We start from the raw sequence: 10,926 nt of genomic DNA on the forward strand, positions 1-10,926 counted from the left end.
AACAGCTTTATTTGTAATAACTCAAAACTGGAAACAATACCAGCCTTCATCACAGGTAAATAGACCAACAATATGTGGTACTGCTATGCAATAAAAACAAAGGAACTTGGAGGCACAAAAAACAGCACAGGTAGGACTCTCCCTGGTGGCACAGCAGGTTAAAGCACAGCCCTAAGAAGCTAAAGCCACTTTAGCATGAGTTCAATCCCCACCCCGGAGGTGAACATATGGCGCAGCAGACCTCTCCTGGCTCACCCGCTGCTCCCCTCAGCATTGTACTTGGTCCAGTCGACCTGTTCTGCTCCCCACTCTGTCTCTGGTGAATCCTCTTACCACCCCTGCACCTCTGGCCTGTACCCTACTTCTGTATGCATAAATAAATAATTTTTTTTTAAAAAAAAGAAAACACAGGTAATCTCAATTATGTTGAGTGAAAGGAGCCAGGACCCCCCAAATAGAGTGCACACAATAGCAATCGCATGTATGTGAAATTCTGGAAAATACCAATCAATCTACAGTGGTATAAGTGCTTGGGGGAGATGATGGACGGACTTTAGGAAGCTTTTGGTCTGATGGATATGTTCATGACCTTATTTGTGGTGATTTCATATGTGTACACATGTGGAAACTTGTAAAATTGACCTTTTAAATGTGTAATTTGTTGTGTATCAGTTATACCTCAGTGAAGCTATTTTCAAAAATAAGGTGGGGAGGAAGAAGAGAAGTGCCAGGATGATAGCTAATGAACTCATGAAGAACCTGGGCAGGACAGGTGTTGAAAGGAAGCTCACAGTAGCGCTAGCAATAAGCTAGCTGTGTACTGAGCTCTAGCTGTGTACTGAGCACTAGCAATGTACTGAGCTCTCAGAACATGGCGCCATACTTCTTGCTGGGCCCCCGACCCTGAGAGACTTTCCCATGTACCTTTACTGAACACCTACTACACACAGTGTTCTTCACTTACGTAACTGGAAGAATAAACCCACCTCCTTTTTCTCAGCACAAAGAAAAAGGGTGGAGGTTGGTGGAAGAATTCAGTGGGACTCTTTGAAGCAGACTTTTCAAAGCTTTGACTGGCCTTTGTGTAACTAGGGAACGGGATTACAAGATCTATGACTCAGAAAGGGACCTTCCTTTCTTAGTCCTGGCAAGCCTTCTTAGAAGAATCTCTAACTCTGCTCTGCATAATAATGGCAAGTACTAACTCCCCGTGTAGCTGGGGCAGTTATTAAAGCCTGGGGTAGGTTCTCTTTTTGGTGGGAGGGGGGCCAGGGGTGTTTCATCAGTTTTTGTCCCTGCATCAAAAATGTGAAGTAATGGGTTGACAGTAACACACCAGTATTTGCTGTTTGAAGGTCAAATTGCATTTTACTTTCCGTGGGTATATGTACACATTCACGTATTCACACACATTCCAAAAGTTACTCTCAAAGAATACTCAGAAAAATAGAGCCTCGTCTATGTCTCAGCCTGGCCAGTCTTCTCTAGACAATCCTGCTGATGGACTGTGTGCAAGAATTCGGGGGAACTTGTAGCTTTGGCACCCCTTCCTTTCTCCATTCCCTCACTCCCTCCAGCCTTCTCTCCTTCCTTCCAGATGGCATATGTCAGATTTAAGGAACTGCACTTCTGGTGATAGCTGAGGGACCAGAGGAAGGATCTAGGCTCTCCCAGAAAGAAGTGGAGGTTTGGAGAAGGATTGGGGTTGTAGGGTTATGGTATAGAAGGTCTCGGGTCCCTCCATAAAGGAATCCAACTAGTAAAGATTAAGCTTCTTGACTTTTTTTTAAATTATTTATTTATGCATATAGAACTGGGGTATAGACCAGAGGTGCAGGGTATGGTGAAAAGATTCACCAGAGACAGAGTGGGGAGCAGAACGGGCAGACTGACAAAGTACACTGCTGAGGAGTGTAACAGGCAGGCCAGGAGAGGTCTGCTGCGCCATGGGGGTCACCCCTGACCTGGTATCAAACTCATGCTGAAGCAGCTGCAGCTAGCTTCTGTAGTGCTGTGCTTGAACCCATTGCGCCCCCAGGGAGGGCCCTCTTGATTGCTTTTTACTTGCATTGTAATGTTTTCCCTCATTCATTGAAATTCTCCAGTTTCCCCCCAACTCCTCAGGAAAGAACTACCTGTACAGTCATGATGTTTGGGAGAATTTACAACTGTGCCCCACTGTGACTACAGTCCATTCCATTCAGGGAACACACCAGGAGGTGCAGGCCGTGACCAGCAGTGATCCAACCATGCAAAGGTTGACCAAGTGGGAGGAGACATAGGTGACAAAAATGAGACCATGCCTCCCACTCCACTTCCCCTAATCTAGTAGAGAGGTGACCCTTAAAATGGAGGAAAATGCTGAATCTAGAGTTTCATATATGTGATCTCACTTAACATGTACCAAGAGTAGGTATCACCCCATCTTATAGATGGGAAACTAGATTTGAAGAGGCTGACTTCGCCAAGGGTTAGTAAGTGAACATGGTTGATCTAAACCCAGATCTCGGATCATAATGTTGCCCCCCTTGTTCCTGTAGCAGGGGAGGTTGGTAGTCGTGGCTGGTAACTGGCTGGACACACATCAAGTGCATTTGTTATTCTTTGTTACAAGCACTAAAAATCTCTGAGCCTGGGCCCTTCCTGGTGGCACAGGGGATAAAGCAGAGCTCCATGAAGCTGTCCACAGCCACTGCAACACCAGTTCACTCCCTGACCAGGGAGCTGACCCACATGGCACAGCAGACCTCTCCTGTCTGGCCTGCTGGTCCCCTCAGCAGTGTATGTCAGTCAATCTGCCTGTTCTGCTCCCTGCTCTGTCTCTGAATCTTCTCACCTCCCCCAACACCTCTAGCCTGTACCCCAGTTCTTATATGCATAAATAAATTAATCTTAAAAAAAAATCTGAGCCTCCTAAAAATGATCCCTGTCTTACAGACTTGACATGAAGGTGGAATAAGAAGAGAAATAATAAATACTTCTTGAGTTGTAGAATGCAACTTGTATTTTAGTCACTATAAGTATTGATTCTATCAAACTTGCTGAAACTGCTCTTTTGTTGCCAGATAGGGGACTCCCATAGGCCACTTCCTGGTCCTGATCTCTGTGGAGGCCAAACTCGGGGGTCTTTAGCCAATTTAAATGAATGATGGTTGATTCTGCCACTTTATTTCCTACTGCAAGCTTTCTTTTCCTGTTAGCTACACAGCTGCATGTCAGGAATAAAATTCTTTTCTTACAGTATCATTTTTTAATGGAGAAACTTCTTTACTTACTCAGATGGGAGAAAAGAAGGGGGAGGACAAAAAGCCCACATTTCTTCAGCATTTCAATCAACAACCTCATTTTCCTCTAACAGTTGAAGAGAACTTCTTATGAATAATGGATGATCGCCTGATGAATATGCACACAGCCTATTATGCCTGTGAGGTTTGGTAAATAATTTATGAGCTAAAATGTTCCTCACCTTGTTACTGTACAAAAATTATGGGGAAAAAAAACATATTTACCCTTTGAGCTGATAAGGTGATCTGTCAAAGTGACAGAAGCCCAGAAATACAGTTTTACATCATTACTAAAATAAATAGAATAAAATATATGCATTTGGGGTGGAGGCTTGTACATAATGGAACATGCACAGCCACACTCCTCGTAGAACATAAAGAGTTTTCAAAAACTCTGACTTCTCACCTTAAAATATCCTTGCATTATTAATAGCATGCAGGGTCTGTCTCCTCCATGGCTCATTCGCCCCACAAAGACTTCAATTTGACCGGTCAGGAATGATAACTACTTCCTTGTTTATGAAAAGTGGCAGAGAAGCACTTGGAAATGCCTTGCTGGCTTCCTTCTCTCAGCTGAGAGGTTTTTTCCTGCTGACCAACCTCTCTGCTTCAGCTCACTCCCAAGCCTCATTCCCTTAGCAACTGCAGCGATGCCTGTAATCTGGAAAATGGAGATGGGGGAGGAGGAGGCCAGCAGCTAGATTAGTGTAGATAAGGAAGGTGCTTGGAACCTGGGAAATTTGGTTGATCTGAGACAAGACGAAGACCTGAAATTGGGTCACTTCTCAAGCCACGGAAGACAGAAGCCCAGGGATGAGCCACTTGGTTTCTGAGAGCTTTCTTGGAATAAAGCACCGTGCCAAGAGAAACTGTCGATGGAGTATCTATCCCTTGCTCTATGCTGGGTGCTGGAAGATCAGGCAAGAGCAAAAACAGCTGACCCATTTCTGTTGGGTAAATCCACCTAGTCCCAGGAAGCAGAATCAATAACCTATGAACTACAGAGTATATGATCAAACCACCAGCTCAATGTTGTTATTAAAATGACAGTCCTTTGAACAATGCGGCATCATTTGGCACAAGGTGGACTCTTGTGTCTAAAGGAAATCTTAAGTAGAGTTTGCAAAGAGGGAACCCCATTAGTTAGAGTAGTTGTATATGGCCAGGCCCTCCTGATTTGGGCTCTGCTGTCTTTCCAGCCTCATTAGTACAGTTCTCCTTGATCACTGGCTATGTTTCCACAGTGACCCCTTTTTAGTTTCCCTTTTTTTTAAGATTTTTTTTTAAGATTTACTTATTTATGAACTGGGGTACAGGCCAGAAGAGCAGAGACAGTGAGAGGCTTCACCAGAGACAGAGAAAGGAGCCGAACAGGAAGACTGACAAAGTTCACTGCTGACGGAAGCAGTGGGCAGGTCAGGAGATGTCTGCCACGTCATGTGGGTCACCTCCCTGGCAGGGGATCGAACTCATGCTGAAACAGCTATGGCTAGCTTCATGGTGCTGTGCTAAACTAGTTGCGCCACCAGGGAGGGCCCTTAAGATATATTTTTATTTATTTATGCATACAAGAACTGGGGTGTGGGACAGAGGTGCAGGGTGGGTGGTGAGAGGATTCACCAGAAACAGAGTGGGGAGCAGAACAGGCAGATCCACTGAGATACACTGCTGAGGAAGCAGCAGGTGAGACAGGAGAGTTCTGCTGTGTCATGTGGGCCACTCCCTGGCTGGCTGGAGCTCATGATGTCACAGTGGCTGGTGATATCTGGATAGCTCTTAGACTTTAACCCCTGAGCCTCTGGGGAGGCCACCTTTTCAGTTTCTTGAACATCAGGTGCTTCCTGCCTGTCCCTCTGTTGTTCCTTCTGTTTCCTGCTTATCCCATCTTTTAAGCTTTCTCTAATGTGTGACCACCTCTGAGAGGAGCTTTCTGCCCCTGCCCTGTGTTATTCTGGCTCCTATCACCTTCCTGTTTTCTTAATCATGGTAGGTAATGATATGTTTATATGTTTCTTTTTCATTTAATATCTGTTTTCCCAGTAGACCACAAATTCCAAGAGAACAGCCTGTTTCGCTTTCCACTGGACACTTAATCCAGTATCTGGTACATAGTAGGTAATAAATATTTGTTGAATATTTGTAGTTCAGAAGGCACAGGAAGTGGGTGTGCAGGAGAAAAAGAAAATATGCTGGGCTGAGGATACAGGGGCGAGTTTATTTGTAGAAGGAAGCCAGGGTGGCGTCATCTTTGGCTTCCTTTTCCTATCCACCATGGGAATAATCTATATGTTAAAGTTCATTTTTTTCCTAATTTTTATTTCTATCTGTTTAGGTTTTTATAAAAGATACTTATTTCCAACACGATTGTATTGCAATGTAGAGGGGGAAAGACTGTTGCAATGATTGACGAGGCTGTGGAACTCTCAGATATTACCGGTGAGGACATACATGGGTTCAAACATTTTGGAAAATTATGTAGCAGTCTCTATAAACCTAGTCATTCCACTCCTCAGTATTTACCCAGGAGAAGTAAATGTACATGTTCAGCAAAAGACATGTACAAGAAAGTTCAGAGCAGCTTTATTCCTAAGTGACAAAACCAGCAGCAAACCAAATACCAATCAATAGAAAAATGGCTAGATGGTGGTGTAATTATGCAGTGGGGTAGCTATAATGATTAAAAAAAGAACAAGCACTGTTAGACACAACAGCACGGGTTGTCTCAAAAACATGTGTTGAATGACAGAAGCCAGACACAAAGGAGAACATACTGTCTGATCTCACGTCTATAAAGTTCAGGAGCCAGCAAAACTAATCTGAAGTGATGGAAGCAGGAGCGAGTGGTAACTGGGAGCTTATCAACCTTAAAGAGCACAGAAGCCTGCCAAGGGTGTTCGAAATGCTCTGTATCTTCTTGCGGGTGTTGTTATACAGTAAGTCCTCACTAAATGTTATTGATAGATTCTTGGAAACTGACTCTGATTTCTCATCCTCAACATAGGAAATGATGTGCAATTTTACCAGAGGCTAACTTATAAACAAGAGTTAAGTTCCCGTGGTATATTTCTAGTCATAAAAATATCACCCTTATAAAGACTCAGAACACTTCCAATATTCAATAATATTCACTACCCAGCCCACTGATTTTAATTCAGGATGCCTGGTGGCCAGAGCCTCTGCAGGAACCACACCTGGCCAGGAGGTCTGTTCCATCACAGGGCGCGCTCACTCACACACACACTCATCCAGACTGGGGCAACTTAGACAAGCCAGTGAACTTAACAAGCACATCTTTGGAATGTGGGAGGAAACTGGAGTATCCGGAGGAAACCCACACGGACGGTGGGGGGAACAACATGTCAACTCCAACTGGGACTCAGTTATTTTTTCTTGTCACATTATAACGAAACAATGTTGAATGAAATGACAGTCAAGGACAGGTTGTATGTATGTAAGAATCCATCAAGTTGTATGCTTAAGATTTGTGGACTTTATTGTGTATGTGTTATATACTGATGAAAAATTAAGCAGCAGAGTATTATGTACTCACTGCCAAAAAGCCAAGCAAGCAGTGAAGAACTATATACTCTGTGTGTGTGTGAGAGAGAGAAAGAATCTTGCTTAGATGAATTGAGGTGTAGGCCAGAGATGTGGAGTTGAGAGGATTCACCAGAGAAAGAGTAGGGAGCAGAACAGTCAGATCTACTGAAATACGCTGCTGAGGGGAGCAATGGGGAGGCAGGGAAGGTCTGCTGTGCCCTGTGGGTCACTCCCTGGCTGGGGATTGAACTCAGTCAGTACAAAGTGGTGGTATCACTGAAACTTGACCCTAGGCTAACAGGGAGGCCCTGTATACAATATAAATTAAAAGTTCTCCTCTTCCCAAAGAAAACTACAATTAGCATTTCTTTCATTAAAAAAAAAAAGACTTACTTATCTATGCATACAAGAACTGGGGCATAGCCAGAGGTGCAGGGGTGGGGGTGGGAGGATTCACTAGAGACAGAGTGGGGGGCAGAACAGGGAGAGTAACTGAAATACACTGCTGAAGGGAGCAGCAGGCAAGACAGGAGAGGTCTGCTGTACCCGTGGGTCAGCTCCCTGGCCTAGTATTTAACTGTGAGGCAGGAGCTGGCTGCTGATAGCTTCATAGTGCTTTGCTTTAACCCCTTGTACCACCAAGGAGGCCCCGCAATTAACATTTCAATGTATAATCCCTTGAATTTCTTTAATCACATCCATTACTTTCTTGGAACTATCCAAAGCATTTGCTCTATGTGTAGCACAAAACCCACAGACTAAGAATTTTGCCTTCAAGCGACAAGTTCAATGGCCATCCTGCCCCCCCTCCTTCATATAAAGAGCATTAGGAAATAGGAAAATGAGTAAACCACAATCTCTGCTTTTGAGGAATTTGCAGTCTGAGAAGTTAGATCACAGACCCCACAGATGGGACCAAACTCTCGTGAGTTCTAAGACTTGACCTGTATTAGGTCTTCTGGGGTCATTAAAATGGGTTCAAACTATTGTCTGGGTAACAACACCTTACAATTGTGTAGCGCATGCAGTTCAAAAGTTGGTTTTTTTTTTCCTCACATGTTCACAATTAAATCTAACAGCTCTGTGAAGTAGTGATTATCGACATTACCCTCATTTTGCAAATAATAAAAGGTTGCCTTGCTTGCCTTGCCTGCCTGGACAGGGAGAGTGAGTTTTGGGACTAAGACCTAGGTGTCCTGACTCCAGTTTATGGTTATTCATAAATCTGTCCCCAGCGTACCTCCTCACCCCTACAAGGAAACAAGCCCCTCACAAACTGAGTTCTGCTGGCGAGGCAGGTGGTGAGGGCTGGGGAGCCTGCCCCTGGGAGCAGGGTCTCCTAGCAGCAAGTCCTGGCTAGAGCACTGGACCAGCGTGTGGTGATGGTCTGGAGCCACCGGGAGCCCCGGGCAGCTCAAGGCAAGGCCCGACCAAGAGCCCTTCCACCTCTTCACGGTTGTCTGACACATCTATCTCCAGTTCCCAAATTCACTAAAATAGAGGCGGGGCTGGCGGGGTAGGGCGGGCCGCGTCAAGGTTGGGGTTCGCATTCCCAGGATTTACAGACCCTTCGAGGGACACTTCCCAATTCGTCTCCCCGCATTCCTCCTTCTCCCCTAAGGTCTTCTAACTCCGTCCTCTTCCATTGGTTCTCCAACCCTCCAACCCTCAGGCCCAACCCCGGGCTGTCAGGCCTCCTCTCCCTCCCGTCCAAAGCGCTTGGATAAAGCCGACCCTCCTCCCTCCACCACCACTGCCGAAGCGGAGCCGCGAACGTCGCCTCTCTCCAAGCCTCCGAACTTCCGTTTTGTTTTGCTTTACATTTCCATGTCAAAGGAGATGCAGGCGGGGAAGCTGTCTTCAACGCAACTCGCGACCGCGACGGGGCCGGGCTGGGGTGGCGGGAGCCGTAAGGACCCGGGTCCCCTCCCTGAGATAAAGCGGGGGCACAGCGGCTCCCGAGGCTCGCGGCTGGCGGAGACGTCTGAGCGCCTTTCCCGAGGTGCGGTCCAGGCCTGGGGCTCGGGAGTGCACGTGAACTTGACATTCAACGTTGAAGTGGGCAATTAACTAACCTAGCGAGGAGAGGTGGCAGCCGGGCGTCCCTGCCGGCCCGCCCCAACCTTTGGTGAAAGGAAGGTGGCAGAGTGTCCTAGTCGGGGCTCCCGCGCTCCAGCTCCCACTTTCGCACCTTCCAAAACGAAACCTCCAGCCGCATCTCCGCGGGAGATAACCTACCCGACCCTCCATTCCTGCCCGAGCAGATGGCCCCTGCGGCCTCCCGGCGCGGCTAGGTGCGGAGGGTCCTCTCCCCACCCCCACCCCTCTTTCTGGGCTCCCAGGGTCCCCTCCCTTCCCTGATCGCCTGCCCAGCCCGCCGCCCCCGGCGGCTGGCGCGCGCGGTGCAGCATGCGGCAAAGCTCTTTGCATAAATTATGCTCATGACGCAGCAGCTAAAAAAATCCAAGTAGCAGAAGGAGGGAAAAGGGGGGAGGGAACGGGGGGGCCGTGGAAGGGGGGAAAGCAGAAAAATATATATACCTGACCACCCCACCCCCACTTCCCCTTCCCACTTTCCAGCTGTCCCCCCTCTGCCCAGCGCAGTCCACAGAGTCCCCTTCGGCTCTGCCCAGCCCGGGCTGGGGGCCCGGGGGCAGCGGTGGGTCCCGACCGGCTCCCGGGCCGAGCCGAGCCCCGCCAAGCCGCACTGGCTTCTTTGTCTGCGGGAGGCGGCCGCCCCGGCCCCGGCCCCCAGTCCCCTGGCCCCGGCTGTGAGATGAATCTCTAATCGGTGGCCGCGGGGTACCCGGGGCGAAGGCGGCTCGGGCTAGGGCTCCGGTAAGTAGCGGGGTCCGGGGCGGGGAGGGGTTTGCACGGAGGGGGAGGGGGCCGGGCAGGGGAGGTTTCGGGTTTGGTTAATATGCAATGCCCGTAATTAGCATAATTTATATATTTATGATAAAGAGAAAAAAATGCCGCGGGCCTGGGGCGGCAGGATGCTGGGCCCGGGCGCCGGGGAGCTCTGGGAGCGGGACTGCGCGCCGCCGTCCGCCCGGAGCCCGAGACCCCCTGGGCCGCGCCCTCGCCCGCCTTCGGGCCGGGCTGGCCGGGGAGGGGGAGCCGCCTCCAGGTGGACCCCGTGGGAGCCCGGCCCTGGCCCCTCCCCGCCTCTGCCCGGGAGCCCAGGTGGGGTGCCCAGCGCTGGGGACGTTCTGTGCACAGACCCGTGACGGCCGGGAGAAGATCGTCGCCCCGCGGGGGAAAAAGACGCCTGGGTTCTTGCTGTGAAGGTCAACTGAGGCAGCTGGGGCGACCTGTCAGAACCCTCCCAGTCATCTACATCTGGTGGGGTTGGGGGTTCGGGACCTAGGCGTCGCTGGAAGGGTGGGGAGTAAGTGGGAGGGTCGCCGTCGAGCGGAGCATGAGCACTTCATAAATATTTAATAACAATATTATTATTAATAAATAGAAAAATGGGCTCCGGTTTATACTCCTTGAGCATTCTCACCTGGTGAGAGCAGGGGAGCCTCAAGTTGCGTTGTAACTTCCACCTTAGGGTAGGGGTTCCCCCACTCTACTCGGACTGGAAGGCTAAAATCTACGCAGAATATTCCCTGCTGCGGGGCTGGGGAAGTAATTTTTAAAAGCCGCCAGGAAACCTTCCTGGGCAAATGAAAAGAAACTCTTTGGAGAGATTTTAGCCTCATCAGCTTTTCTGGTTCCTTGTTTCAACTGGTCTTCAATTGTTCTATACATAAATCCTCCCCTTATTTTGGTCTTCTAAAGCAGCCAACATGGACAGGCAGAGGCCTTCTGAGTAATAATTCCATATATTCTAGGTTTGTTGAATGCTAGGGTGAGTACTTCTGGGACCTTGCACTGTGCCTATCTGCCTTAGAACTTCATTTATTTGTTCATTGGTCCAACAAAAATACCCATTATTTTATGTGTCATGCTCTGAACAATACAGCTTAGAGCTTCCTTGTCAGGTTTGTGTTTGTTTGTTTTGGGGCTGGGGGGATTGTTCCCAGGTAGATCATAAACATGAAAACAAACAAGATAAATCAGTGTGTGTGTGTGTGTGTGTGTGTGTGTGTGTGTG

At 48.2% G+C, this 10,926-nt stretch overlaps 1 protein-coding gene across 3 annotated transcripts in view; it reads left to right on the top strand.

Moving 5' to 3' along the window:
• POU6F1 (POU class 6 homeobox 1) overlaps positions 1-10,926 on the top strand; it is a 36,958-nt gene that overhangs the window by 3,041 nt on the left and 22,991 nt on the right. The window contains exon 1 of one of the 3 annotated variants that reach the window (XM_012732435.1): positions 9,419-9,662. The exons of 1 other annotated variant lie outside the window; for it this stretch is intronic. The gene's annotated coding sequence lies outside the window, so the exon portion shown is untranslated. Of the gene's footprint in view, positions 1-9,418; positions 9,663-10,030; positions 10,170-10,926 lie in introns of those variants that run through there. One more of the 3 variants, XM_012732437.1, reaches the window with a different exon arrangement.

Source organism: Condylura cristata, unplaced genomic scaffold, assembly GCF_000260355.1.
Source record: "Condylura cristata isolate star-nosed mole 26May11 unplaced genomic scaffold, ConCri1.0 scaffold00034, whole genome shotgun sequence".
Classification (NCBI taxonomy): Eukaryota; Metazoa; Chordata; class Mammalia; order Eulipotyphla; family Talpidae; genus Condylura; species Condylura cristata.